General features: G+C 41.4%; 1 protein-coding gene across 11 annotated transcripts in view; it reads left to right on the top strand.

The window, feature by feature from the left end:
• KCNJ16 (potassium inwardly rectifying channel subfamily J member 16) overlaps nt 1-13,197 on the top strand; it is a 137,076-nt gene that overhangs the window by 103,484 nt on the left and 20,395 nt on the right. Inside the window, exon 1 of one of the 11 annotated variants that reach the window (XM_010975953.3) lies at nt 9,412-9,558. The exons of the other annotated variants lie outside the window; for them this stretch is intronic. The gene's annotated coding sequence lies outside the window, so the exon portion shown is untranslated. Of the gene's footprint in view, nt 1-9,411; nt 9,559-13,197 lie in introns of those variants that run through there. 11 annotated transcript variants of the gene reach the window in all.

Here is a 13,197-nt window from a genome sequence, read left to right as displayed (position 1 = left end):
TGTTACCGGGGTAATGGCTACGATTATTGTATTAAAACGGATGCTCACATTTCCAAATGAGCGATCCTTTTGATTTTTTTGATGTGACAACACAGAGCATTTGGAGCAAAGATTTGGAAATTGCTGGTAACATGCTAGTTTTTCAGATCGTGTTGGGTATCAGGTAAGCGCTGCTGATGACACTATGTACATTTCATCAGATGGACAATGAAGACAGTTGTCTTCATAAGTCAGTTGATGTACACCTTCTGCTCTACTGAAAACTGAGCCCCTCAGAATGAGGATGACTTGGTATTAGGCAAACAGGAATACGTTTTGACCTCAGCATTCTCAGTGGCTTCTATAAGGTTGATCAGGTTATAGCTAGTAACTTGGTTAAGGTCTTTGGATATAAACTTTACTTTTTTAGAGTGTAGACAAATCTATATTTAAAACATGTAACTCCAGAGCTGCAGAGAGGTGCATGACCTAGCCAGCTGAGGAAGGGAGCATGTACCTTACTTTCTTTTACATCCTCTTACTATCAAAAGAAAGCCTCTGACATGGTGGAATGCTCATTTTGGAGACATGACATGTGCAAGTTTAATTTCTGAATCAAACCAAGGGAAAATTCCTAGGCGTTTTATGTGCATTTTTCTTAATATGATCACAGAATCGGAGCTAGCCATCTAATCCCAAACGAGACATGACCTCACTGGGGTTTGTCCCCTGACTGAATTTCAGAGTCGCACACAGGGACGCGGTCAGTCGCACCGCTGTGCGCTCCTGTGTCCTTGCTGATGTCAGGAGCTCATTTGAGGGCAGGGAGGAGGAGGGTGCACTCCAGCAAATGTTTTCGGAACAAGTATTCACCGCTTTTGTCATAAAGACCATTTAGTGGTCAATCTGGAAACCAAGAATGGAATGAGTTACCTTGTTAAAATTCTTAAATCAGAAAGCATTTGTTTTCTTTGGTGGGTTTCATCAAAAATTAGAGGAACGGGTCATTAGAGGGAAGTGGGGAGACTTAATGGGAGCACCTGGAACACGTCTTCAAAATATTCGTGCTCATTTAGATTCTTGAGGGAATGTTCCTAAGGATGGACCCTGAATGCAGCCCCCCATAGCATATTTTTCAGCTTCCCTACGGTGACTGTTTCAAATGCTTTCCATTCTCTTTGACTCTCTAATCCTGTCTCCTTTACCCTCCAACCCCTTGTTTAACCAGGAAAGAAAACCACCAACTTTTTGCCATCCGACCTATCGACTTGATGGCAGCTGAACCCGTTCTTCCCTCAGACTCATCTCGCCTCTTCCCCATCCCTCTGCTACTCACCTCCCTCTCCCTGGTCCTCTCCCTCCCTGATGGATTTCGGATTCTTGTGGATTCAGACCCCTGAGTATCTCTTGACTCTGTTCCCTTTGCTTTGATCCCCTAGGTTATGCAGTATCATCCTCGCTGCCCTTCCTGTCTGTTGTCTGGCCAATCCATGCTCACCACCACTGCCAGACACATCCTTGTCAATACTAATCAGATTGTCTTATTCCCTTGATCCAAAAGCCCTTTGATCTTGCCTTAGAATCACTGAAATTCTTTAACCTGACTTACCATACACTGCTCCCCACTCCTCTGTCCCCTACCTCTCCCTGTCCTAGATTCCACGACCAAGCCAAATAAATACTATAGTTTTTCCTGCTAACATAGTTTGTCTCAACCAGTTGCAGTCAGTGTGGACAGAGTAAGGGTGTAAATGACATCCTTGGGGAAAAATGACTCACAAGTATCTACTGCAGGATGGATCCACCGAAGAACAATCACAAACATGCCCGTGGCTTTTAAAGAAAGTAGGAGCCTATCCAAGAGTGAAGAAGGCTAAACACGAAAATAAGTTTATTCCTTAGTAGAGTTTTAAGTTGAGTATTTATAGAATTTCCTTAACGCATGATAAAAACTTCGTAAATGCTCACTGAATTATATGGAAACAGTTAAAACTTTAAATCATTTTTTACACTATCCTTCTTAACAAGCCTGCAATTTTAAATCCAGTTTCTTTTTTAATCCATTTAAAAAAAATGACAACTTTAATTAAGACTTAGTGGTATTTAACAATTGCTTAGTGATATATGTAATTTAATGAGCATATACCCTTATCGATCAGATTTGCTCAATTTTATTTCCAGTACAGACGCTAAAGACCAATTTGTTTTCTGACCTGAATATTAGAAGCTAGAGCCTTTCTCTGTGACTTTGCGTCACCTCCCCTACCCCCATTCACAGTAAATGTGGAGTTGAATTTTAATGGAATTGGATCTTTGAAGTGGAATCTGGACAGATTCTGGGCTGGTCAAACAACACCTCAATAATTATGAGTTAAGATACATCACATTTTAAAAGATATTCAGAGAAGAATAATCAGGACATTGAGCAAATCCTAACACATGGCTTAGGACATGGTGTCATACTGGAGCAGACTGGTGTCAGTGCCCAGGACCCAGCTGAGCACACCTTTCCCCAACTCCCCATCCTGAAACATTGATACATCATGTCAGTGACTTGAAATCGGCCATGCTTGGAGTTTATACCACAGAAATGGGCAAACGCTACAATCAGTCCTTTTTTTTTTTCCCTCAGAGAGCCCATTATTAGAATTTGCTAGCACACAACTGCTTGTAAATTAGTTAAGTGTCCCAGCTGTCCTGCTTGACACCTGCTGTCTTGCTGGCTCGTTTTTTGTAGCATTTGTCCCAACCCTTTTCTCTCTCAGAAGTGACAAGGTAAATAACCTCTCTGCATATCAGGAACCTAGGAGGCTCCGGAGGGTGTTCAGTGGAAGAAGGGAAGAGGGACTTGGAAAGTAAGGAGCGACTATGAGATTCTTCTCTTTTTCTGTCTGAAGAACTGGCTGTTAGAAGTGGGACACGACTTTTTGTATCAGGACAGCAGGAGGATCAGAGAGGCTTGTGAGAGCTACGGGAGACACAGTTCTGTCTGAGTTTAAGGAAGGACTTCTCAGTGATATCGTGAGTCATCATAAAACACGACCCAAACACGCGAAGGGGCACTGGGTTCCTTGCCAATGAAAATGTTCGAGCAGAGACTGAGGACGGAGTTTGAGGGGATGTCTAGGCGGGGTCAGACAGTGAGTTCTTGTTGTGGTAGTGCCCTTCTGGGACTCCTGTTCTGAGTTCAGTCCTCCTCCCCTGCGAGCACCTGACTCGGCCATGGCAACAGTTCTCACTGGGTCCTTGCTTAGTAATGTGTATTGTTTGGTAGATGGTACGACAACCAGCCGGATAAATAATTCATCCAAATTCAGGGGAAAAAAATGATCCAAAGAGAAATTTTTATTATGCCTCCTTGTTCAGCTTTGAAATTAAATAATTATTTCTAATTGGAGAGGAAGTCTGTGCTAGCCAATTTACCGCGGATTTATTTCTGAGTCCAGATTTCGAAATCTATTAGGATTATTTACATGGTAGCACAGTTTGGCCCAAGAGAGGAAAATAAGCTAGTAAGTTTCAAATAACTTAGGAAGACAGGTGATGGGAGACTTTCCTAAGCAGCGGGAGCGGAGTGTGCCGTTCAGCCGTGAGGACTGCAGATACTTCCTCCGGGTCCTGCTGTCGCCCGGCAGTTAGAGTGACAGGAAGCACCCAGGCCAGCAAAAGTGGCTCCTGGGAGGTCTGTTTGGGTCTGTCCGAAGGCGTGGTTACAGCAGGGACAGAGGCTACAAGAAACCACTTAGAATTTCCCCTTAGGTATGGAAAACGATATGCAAGTAAACAATTCTGTCCATTGCCTACATTGTACCACATGAAAGTCAAACTGTTTTCCTCTCTATTTCAGATTACTCTACTGAATTAGTCAACATGATTATCTTATGGATTATCCTAAGAATAGTTGTATAGTGTTTCTCCAAGATCAATGCCTTTCATTTGCACATTTTTAAGTTTACCTAGTGCTTCTCTGCCTGTTCCTTCAGCCATGTAATTTCCTCCAATTGTACTCTCCCATCAGAATGTTATGTAACATTGAGCTGACAGATATTATCACCTGGTGCTTTTATAAGTGCTTTACAGATGTTAATTTATTTCCTTCTGCCGAGAGTTATAAGAAATAGGTATTTCTATAACCTTTCTTTTACAGAGGAGGGGACTGAGGCACCATGTGCCTAAATAAAGTAGCTAGAGCTGGGATTCTAATTAGTGGAGTATTATCCATCTCAGTTCTTTTTTTTTTTTTTTAACCACATAGGTCACCTAAATTTTTAATCACACAGCTCTGTGAGAGCCAGCTTGTCATTAGAAATTCTCAGGGGGAGATTTTTTGATTCCTTCTACCTGGTGTCAAGGTTGAAACAGGCACATCTCCTTGATGTCCTCTGTAGCACATCAGCTTTATTTCTTGCTCAGCCTTACCCTCAGATAGTAGCCTGTTGGATTCCATCCCTGTGCAGCAGGGTCTCCGAACATAAACTTCCCCCTTGGGCATGCCCTAGCCTTATCCCCCATCCCTGAGCACCCCCCACAACTGTTGAAGAGGAAACTCAAGGTCTTCACATGTTAGCAGAAACCCTCTGTGCAGAAGCTACCTTTGTCATTCAATTTCCTCATAAGATTCCTGCTTTCTTTTCATGTTTTTGACCTCTGCCATCTCCATTCTTAACCACTATGTTGCCTCTCACTTTAAAGACAAGAAATTAAACTAGTCTTAACATGATCCTCTGAAAAACCAAAGCTGACAGTTACCCCTCCATGGAAGAGTGCTTCCTCCCTACCCATTTTCCATTCTTCCTATGAGTGTATGTTCTCACAAGCAAAGAGTCATGTTAACATCAAATTACAAACACTGTAGCCTCTTACCCACGTTTTACATATGTACTTTCTCCTTAAAGAGTCCGCCTTTATTTTGTTTTTGAAAGAAATCATATTTACATGTTTTGTGAATCCATATTAGATTATAGATCCCACTAACCAACAGGAAAAGTTATCTACTTGGTTCTTTGAGTCTAGGAGAGTAGTTCTCAACCAGGGGTGGTTTTGTCCCCCAGGGGACATTTGACAATGTGTGGACACATTATTGGCCATCACACTGGGAGTTGGGGTCATACTGGCATGCAGCGGGAAGCGTTTGAGGATGTTGCTAAACACTCTATAAGCACAGAACATCCTCCCACAAAAAAGAATTACCGGGCCCAAAACATTAAGGTTGAGAATCCTAGATCTAGCATTCTGTGCGTTTAAAATGATTCTGTTGACAATTTATACACCTCCTCAATAGTACTATAAAAGCTATAGAAAAACTATGTGCATAGACAAATTTATCTGTCTCTCATTAATATATCAGGCTGTCATATTAAGTAGACTCAAATCGTATGTCTCATTTTTAAAATTTTCTCTTCTCAGAAGTATGAATGGTTTATAAAGAACTCCAACTTATAACCTTGTCTTAAACCAAATATAATTCTTAAAGGGAAATGGTTATAATAGCAGATGCCTTTAGGATCCGTTATTCACTCACTCACTCATTCATTTTTTTCAAGAAATAAGTATTAAGCATAAACTGTATACCAAAAAACGTCATAGGTGAACAAGTGGTTTAGGATTAAGCTATGATTAATTTGTAGATTAATATTAGAATCATTTTAGTTAATGTTTACTGAAAAGCTGTTAATATGGGTCTTATATCATCTATAGTTTATTTATATTATTTAACACAAATGTATAAACAGTGTTTTCTTTAACATTTTTTTATTGAGTTACAGTCATTTTAGAATGTTGTGTCAAATTCCAATGTACAGCACAATTTTTCAGTTATACATGAACATACATATATTCACTGTTACATTTTTTTTCACTGTGAGCTACCACAAGATCTTGTATATATTTCCCTGTGCTCTACAGTATAATTTTGTATATCTGTTCTGCATGTGCCTGTCAGTATCTACAAATTTTGAACTCCCAGTCTGTCCCTTCCCACCAACCTCCCTTGGCAACTAGAAGTTTGTATTCTATGTCTATGAGTCTGTTTTTATTTTGTATTTATGTTCTTTTTTTTTTTTTTTTTTTTAGATTCTGCATATGAGCAATCTCATATGGTATTTTTCTTTCTCTTTCTGGCTTACTTCACTTAGAATGACATTCTCCAGGGACATCCATGTTGCTGCAAATGGCGTTATGTTGTCATTTTTATGGCTGAATAGTATTCCATTATATAAATATACCACTTTTTCTTTATCCAGTCATCTGTCGATGGACATTTAGGCTGTTTCCATGTCTTGGCTATTGTAAATAGTGCTGCTATGAACATTGGGGTGCAGGTGTCATCCTGAAGTAGGGTTCCTTCTGGATATATGCCCAGGAGTGGGATTCCTGGGTCATATGGTAAGTCTACTCCTATTCTTTTGAGGAATCTCCACACTGTTTTCCACAGTGGCTGCACCAGACTGCATTCCCACCAGCAGTGTAGGAGGGTTCCCTTTTCTCCAGAGCCTCTCCAGCATTTGTCATTTGTGGACTTTTGAATGATGGCCACTCTGACTGGTGTGAGGTGATACCTCATTGTAGTTTTGATTTGCATTTCTCGAATAATTAGTGATATTGAGCATTTTTTCATGTGCCTATTGATCATTTGTATGTCTTCCTTGGAGAATTGCTTGATTAGGTCTTCTGCCCATTTTTGGATTGGGTTTTTTTTTTCTTATTAAGTTACATGAGCTGCAAAAATTTTCTCCCATTCTGTAGGTTGTCTTTTTGTTTTACTTCTGGTTTCCTTTGCTGTGCAGAAGCTTGTAAGTTTCATTAGGTCCCATTTGTTTAGTCTTGCTTTTATTTCTATTGCTTGAGTAGACTGCCCTAGGAGAACATTTTTTACATGTATAAATTGCCTATATTTTCTTTCTAGGAGGTTTATTGTATCTTGTGTTATGTTTAAGTCTTTGATCCATTTAGAATTTATTTTTGTGTATGGTGTAAGGGAGTGTTCTAGCTTCACTGATTTATATGCTGCTGTCCAGTTTTCCCAACACCATTTGCTGAAGAGACTGTCTTTATTCCATTGTATATTCTCTCCTCCTTTGTCGAAGATGAGTTGGCCAAAAATTTGTGGGTTCATTTCTGGGCTCTCTATTCTATTCCATTGGTCCATATGTCTGTTTTTGTACCAATACCATGCTGTCGTGATTATTGTAGTTCTATAGTATTGTCTGAAGTCTGGGAGAGTTATTCCTCCAGCCTCTTTCTTTTTCTTCAGTAATGTCTTGGCAATTCTAGGTCTTCTGTGGTTCCATATACATTTTATTATGATTTGTTCTAGTTCTGTGAAATATGTCCTGGGTAATTGGATAGGGATTGCATTAACTCTGTAGATTGCCTTGGGCAGTATGACCATTTTAAGAATATTGATTCTTCCAATCCAGGAGCATGGGATATCTTTCCATTTTTTTAAGTCTTCTTTAATTTCCTTCATCTATGGTTTATAGTTTTCTGTGTATAAGTCTTTCACCTCCTTGGTTAGATTTATTCCTAGGTATTTTATTACTTTGGGTGCTATTTTAAAGGGGATTGTTTCTTTACTTTCTTTTTCTGTTGATTCATCGTTAGTGTAAAGAAATGCAACTGATTTTTGAATGTTAATCTCAGTGTTTTATTTAAGATGAAATTAAGCAAAGTGCTTTACATAATATAGTATAAATAGGACAGAAAAAGATTTTTTAAAGGTTGATTATTCACTTTTCACATCATTAGTTAAATTGGTGGTTGGTAATATAACATGCACAAAGGAGACATAGTTGTTGATCCAATAATAGTATTCCTTTCTCTCCCCCATGATTTTGTAATGAAACTAAGACCAAACAAGGCACCTTCTTCAAGTCTCTCAAAAGAAGTACTTATTTTTAATAGAAATGACAACAGGAGTAATTGTAGGACATTTACTTAATTTAAAAATTAAGGTGGCAACATCTTATGTGACAAATTGTAACAATTCTCATATTGAAACAAAACAAAAAACTCTCTCTAAAATGTAAGCCCCTCAACCCTCATGTTCTCCCCATCCATCACCACATTCTTTCACTCCATTTGACAGCAGAATGCCCTACAAATGGGGTACAGATTGTCTCCGCTTCCTCTCAGCCTGTTCCCACTTATTCCTAGTCTAATCAGGCATTTGTCTCCAAAATTCTATTGTGGTATCTTTCGTCAGAGCCACCAGTGACATCACATGGCCACACCCATTGGTCAGTTCTCAGTCCTCATCTTGACCTATCATTAATCTCTGACGCAGAGTATCACTCCCTTTTCCTTGCCGTATTTTTTTCACTTCATTCCACATCTCATGGTTTTCCATCTACTTCAGCAACTCTCTTTTTCCTTTGCTGGATCGTCCTCATCTACCCAACTTCAAGTTGGGTTGCCCTAGAGCTTAGTCATTGGAATCTTTCTTTTTTCTCACTACCTTCACTTCTTGTGTGTTCTCATCCATGTCTATAATTTTAAATATCATATACATACTGATAACTTCCAATCTTATACCTCCATTGTAGACCTCTCTCCTCAACTCCAGGATAATATACATTGTCTACCTGGCATCTTCATTTGGTTGTCAGAGAACATACCCAGTTACCACAGTAAAACCTCGACCACTGAGTTCTCCACTCCAAAATTCCTTCTCTTCTAGTTCCATCATCTCGGTCATTGGTACCAGCATTGACTCAATTTCTTATAAACGTCCACACATTCTTGACTAGTTCATTCCAAATTGTAAGATTTTCAATAGGTGAAAAATGGATGTTGAGTGAGAAACTTATTCTCTCATCTCATAACCTTAGAAGAAACACACAAACAAGCCAGAAAACAAAACCAGCTTCTCAGAAAAATATTGAAACTTTGTCCTCGGAAACATTTCTGAAGTTGTCAGTGGTTTTCCAGGGGCACACACTTTCTTGGAACCCAAATAAAATGATGTTTGGCTAGAGGTTGTTCACCTTAGGTGCAGGACTACGTAGTCAGATGGGTTGGGTGTGGTTTTTCATAGAACAAACCTTTACAGTGACAGTATTAAAGCACCTACACTTAGGAAGAACTAATTTGGAAGAAGTTATACAAGTCCTGGAGGTGTTAGTGAGGAAAAAAAAAATCCAGTCTCTGGGACAGTGAGTTTAGAGGGAACGTTTGGCCATTTTGTGATTTGGGGAGATCCTTGTTGAATAAATTCAAAAGACAAAGACGTAGACGGGCAGGAAGGAAGGCAATTTCTTCTGGATTCTTGTTTTCTGGAAGCCACCATTGGCAAGACGATCTACTATGTGTAGGCATGGGAACCAGTTAAAGAAAGTGTTGATTCACTAGAGCAAAGCGGAGAACGCAGTGGCCTTTGTGTGTGGTGAATGTGTCCGGAAAGGCAAAGAAAAACGAGATTCTCCGGTGAGGTTTCTCATCTCCATGGTGGGGGGTGCTGACAGCTTCAGAGAGAGCGCGGAGGAGCAGGGAGAAAAGAGCCCCAGGAGCTCTCGCTGCAGTGCTCTCCTACGATGAAAAGGCCCCGGGGGGCTGAGCGGAGCGCCCCTCTCTGCAAGCAAGGTAAGCCCATTCAGCGGGCTACAGAGCATCCCAGCCTGCGCTGGCTGCTCTCCTGTGCGTCCGTTTTGCGCGTGTGCCTGCTCAGAGACACCTGGATGGTGCTTCCTCTGGCTCCGTAGTCGTGCCTGACTGCTGTGCGGTCTGTGGCTGGGAATAGTCTTTCTTCCCTTCCTTTAATCTCTGGGGAGTGCTGAACCAAACAGATGAAGAATGCAAGTGCCATTTATAGATCAGTTAAGGGAAGTAACGTTCGGAGGGAGAGAGAGACTGAAAGCAGGATGGCTGAGACAGCCGAACGTTACTGCCTGACGTGGGATGCTGTGGGAAGGGATGAGTCTTTGATTTCCTGTGGAAACAGTCATTCCTAAGACCATCTTTCTGTGTGTCTTCGTCACCCTTCCACTGTTCCAAAGTGACAACAAAGTGGCATTGAGGTTTTGAAGTCTGTGATAAAATACGCTGTCATTGATTTGTAATTAACTACGCCTTTACAACTAAAAATGTAGGCATAGAAGCTGTAAAGACTCATTAGGGGAAAAAAAAACTGCTAAAAGGTAACTTCAATCAATAGTAAGCATTAAAGTCTAACTAAGTATAAAAGCACTGGGCTTTTTAACTTTTAATGCCTCTCTTCTACTCATGGCTGTCTTTTGATTTGTAATCTGAGCCGTTGCCATGGAGTAAATAACATCTGTTACTGCTCCGTGGCTTCGGAGTTCCATTTCTCTGCTGAAGGAACGGAGGTTGGGATAATGCAGCTCGTCTACCTGGAAATTCCAAGACCGCATCGAGGCATGGCCATTGGTTTAACCAGAAATATGTCTCACTTATGAAAGTCTTTAAGCTTTTCTTCCCCACCCCTTCTTTAATTTCCCGAGAGCCTTGAAATCGTCCTGAGAATTCAGAGGCAACTAGAGGTGACATCCCCAGAGGTCCTGAACGCCCGTGATCCTGAAGGTGGAGTTCAGATGGGCTGTTATAACCAGTGTGACCTTCCCAAGTGACTTAGCTTCTCTCTGCCTCCTTTTCAAAAGCCTTTAATAATCGCTCTCTCTTAGATATCACTTAATCTCATTCAATACGGGTACCTGGCACACAGTGAGCAGAAACTCAAGGGAGACAATTATCATTAGCTCCATTTTAGAGGGGAGGGAAGCTCTGTTACAGACAGTGATAGTGGGTTAACAGCTAAGCTTAAAGTAATATCTCAAATGGCTCGGCTCCAGGGAACGTATGTCTTGTTCTCAGGTTTGAGAAAATACAAACCAACTGCAGCTTTGTAACAAGGAAGGGAGCGTACCTGCAGTGTCACAGGTAGTTCTGGCTGTTGGCACCAGCCTTGACCTGCCTCTGACGTGGTTTTCTGACCAGCAATATGCAACTTTCAGCTTGCAGACATCCACATTCCATCCCTGGGCCTCGCCTCTCTGATAAGCCCAATCTCATCGGCGCTGCAGCTGAGGTCAGGGGAGATGTGTTGGGATGGGCTGGCGTGAGCGGTGAGGAGGGTCAAGAAGGGAGTCGGGGCCAGGGACATTCTTTTCTGTGTACGTAGCTTAATAAAGACAAATCAGGCATTTCACACGTGGATCATTTCAAATCAAAACGTCTGCCTCCATCCTTGCCACGGTGGCTGCTCCACGCCGGCCAAGGCAGAGTGCCTGTTTTGTCCAGGTGACAACTACTGACGTGTGTGGGACACCTACTGTTTCAGACTGCTACCTGACTTAACGCTCATCATTACCCTGTTAAAAGGGATGAGGATCAAAGAGGTCCAAATAACTGGTCTGAATTCACGTGGGTAAGTGGTGGAGAAGAGATTCCAACAGAAATCAGTCTTTCTCCAAACAGCAAACCGAAATGAATTAGGCAAAGGTACTGCTTGGTTTGCATTACATGAATAATATACGTGGAATAACAGCGTGTGAAATGAACCTGGTAAAGCATTTCTCAGACCCAGACCAGCAAAACCTGCATTTGCTTCCCCTGCAAGACTCCTCCCAGTGGGATCCAGGGGCAGCCTGGAACACGAGAGAAACTGATCTAGAAGCATGTCCTGCCCTTGGAAACCTCCCTGTCAGCCATTACTCCTGGGTTTCCCCTGATCTTTCTCTAAGAAATTCCATGATCCAGCCTGAGGTTTTGTTTTCATATGTTTGTTTGTTTTTGTTTGGTTTTTAACGTTGGAGATACACAGAAATACAAAGTGAAGATAAAAGCAGATCCACTAAAACACAGCACTGATGTAATGAACAAAGGCACGCAGAGTCCCAGAACATGGGTCAGGGTGATCTTTCTTATTGGCATGAAAATATGGCTCATAATTATTAAAATAAAAAGTCAGACCTGAGTTGTTTTTACTTTAATGAGATGATGAGGTCTTTCTGACACTTTATTTTTTTTAATCCTCTTGGACAGTCTCTCGCCGCTGTTCATTTCATAAAATTTGAGTAAATGTTATTTGCTAAGTTAATGAAAAACAACATAACATAGAGCCCTTAAATCTTTATATAAAAAGAGGCCTTCAGAGTTACCTAGTGCACCCTCCTAACCAGTTCAGGAAATTCTTCCGTATATATTCTTCAAGTTGGTCATCCAAATTCTGAATAGATGGTCCCCACCTTCACTAGATTGTTAGAGACACAATAAAAGCATTCCTCTTGATACAGACATTAAATCTACTTCCCTGTAAATGCCAGACACAAGTCCTAGTTCCAGCTTCTGCAGCCTCACCCAGGAGGGTTCCTTTCTCTACCACGTGAATGTGGATGTCCCGCCTCTGCCTTGGACAGTGTGGCCTCCTGGGAGCAGGGCCATGTTTGAATGACCTCAGCACAGCCAGTTCACAGTACAGGGACTACAGTAAGGGTCTGACTACATGAGTGTCTACTTTCTTTAATATTTTCTTCTCCTTCTCTTCTTTCCCTATGTCTCCTGTTCCAATTCTTCACCATTGTGGTGACATCTCCTAAAAAGCAAAATGTCCAGAATTGAACATTATACTTCAGCTATGAAACATCTCCAATTACACCAACTATTATTCCTTTCACTGGAAGTTCTGTGTGGGTGAAGAACTTTTTTTGTTAAATCTTGGCCTCAATTTTCTGGGAAAGATCCATTCTTCAACTCTTTTTTCACTCCTCCCTTTCTTACTGCTCCTCTGTGCTGGCCTTCTGAACTTGAGATTGGTCACCTTTTAGTGTAATTGTCTGCCTGAATTCCCCACCCCTAGAGCTTAGGGCATTGTCCTCACACACAGGCCCCTCTGCTCCTGGTTTTGAGATGGGTCCATCTGTAGAGCACCTGAGTGGCTCTAAAACACATCCCTGGGGACTCTGCCAGTATCTTCTGCACTTCGCTCTGCTCTGGACTTGTGCCCCAGCCCTAGTGACTGAGCTTCTTCTCCTCTCCCTCCCCCTCCTCCCCCAAACCCTCCCCTCCTCCTCCTTTTTTCACTGAGATCAGGTCCAAAGAACCACCTTCACCCTGACTCTGCTTCCAACAGCTTCTCTCCCTATTAAGACTTAAAACTTTAGCAATGGAATGAGATGAATTTCTTATGGTCCCTTTTCTTGCCAACATTTATTATCTGTGTGACCCTGGAAAAATCTACCAAACAAGCTAAGTTTTAATTCTTCA

This window comes from Camelus dromedarius, chromosome 16 (assembly GCF_036321535.1).
Source record: "Camelus dromedarius isolate mCamDro1 chromosome 16, mCamDro1.pat, whole genome shotgun sequence".
NCBI classification, from domain to species: Eukaryota; Metazoa; Chordata; class Mammalia; order Artiodactyla; family Camelidae; genus Camelus; species Camelus dromedarius.
The sequence above is the reverse complement of the archived record's forward strand: the minus strand, read 5'-3'. Positions and strand labels throughout refer to the sequence as shown.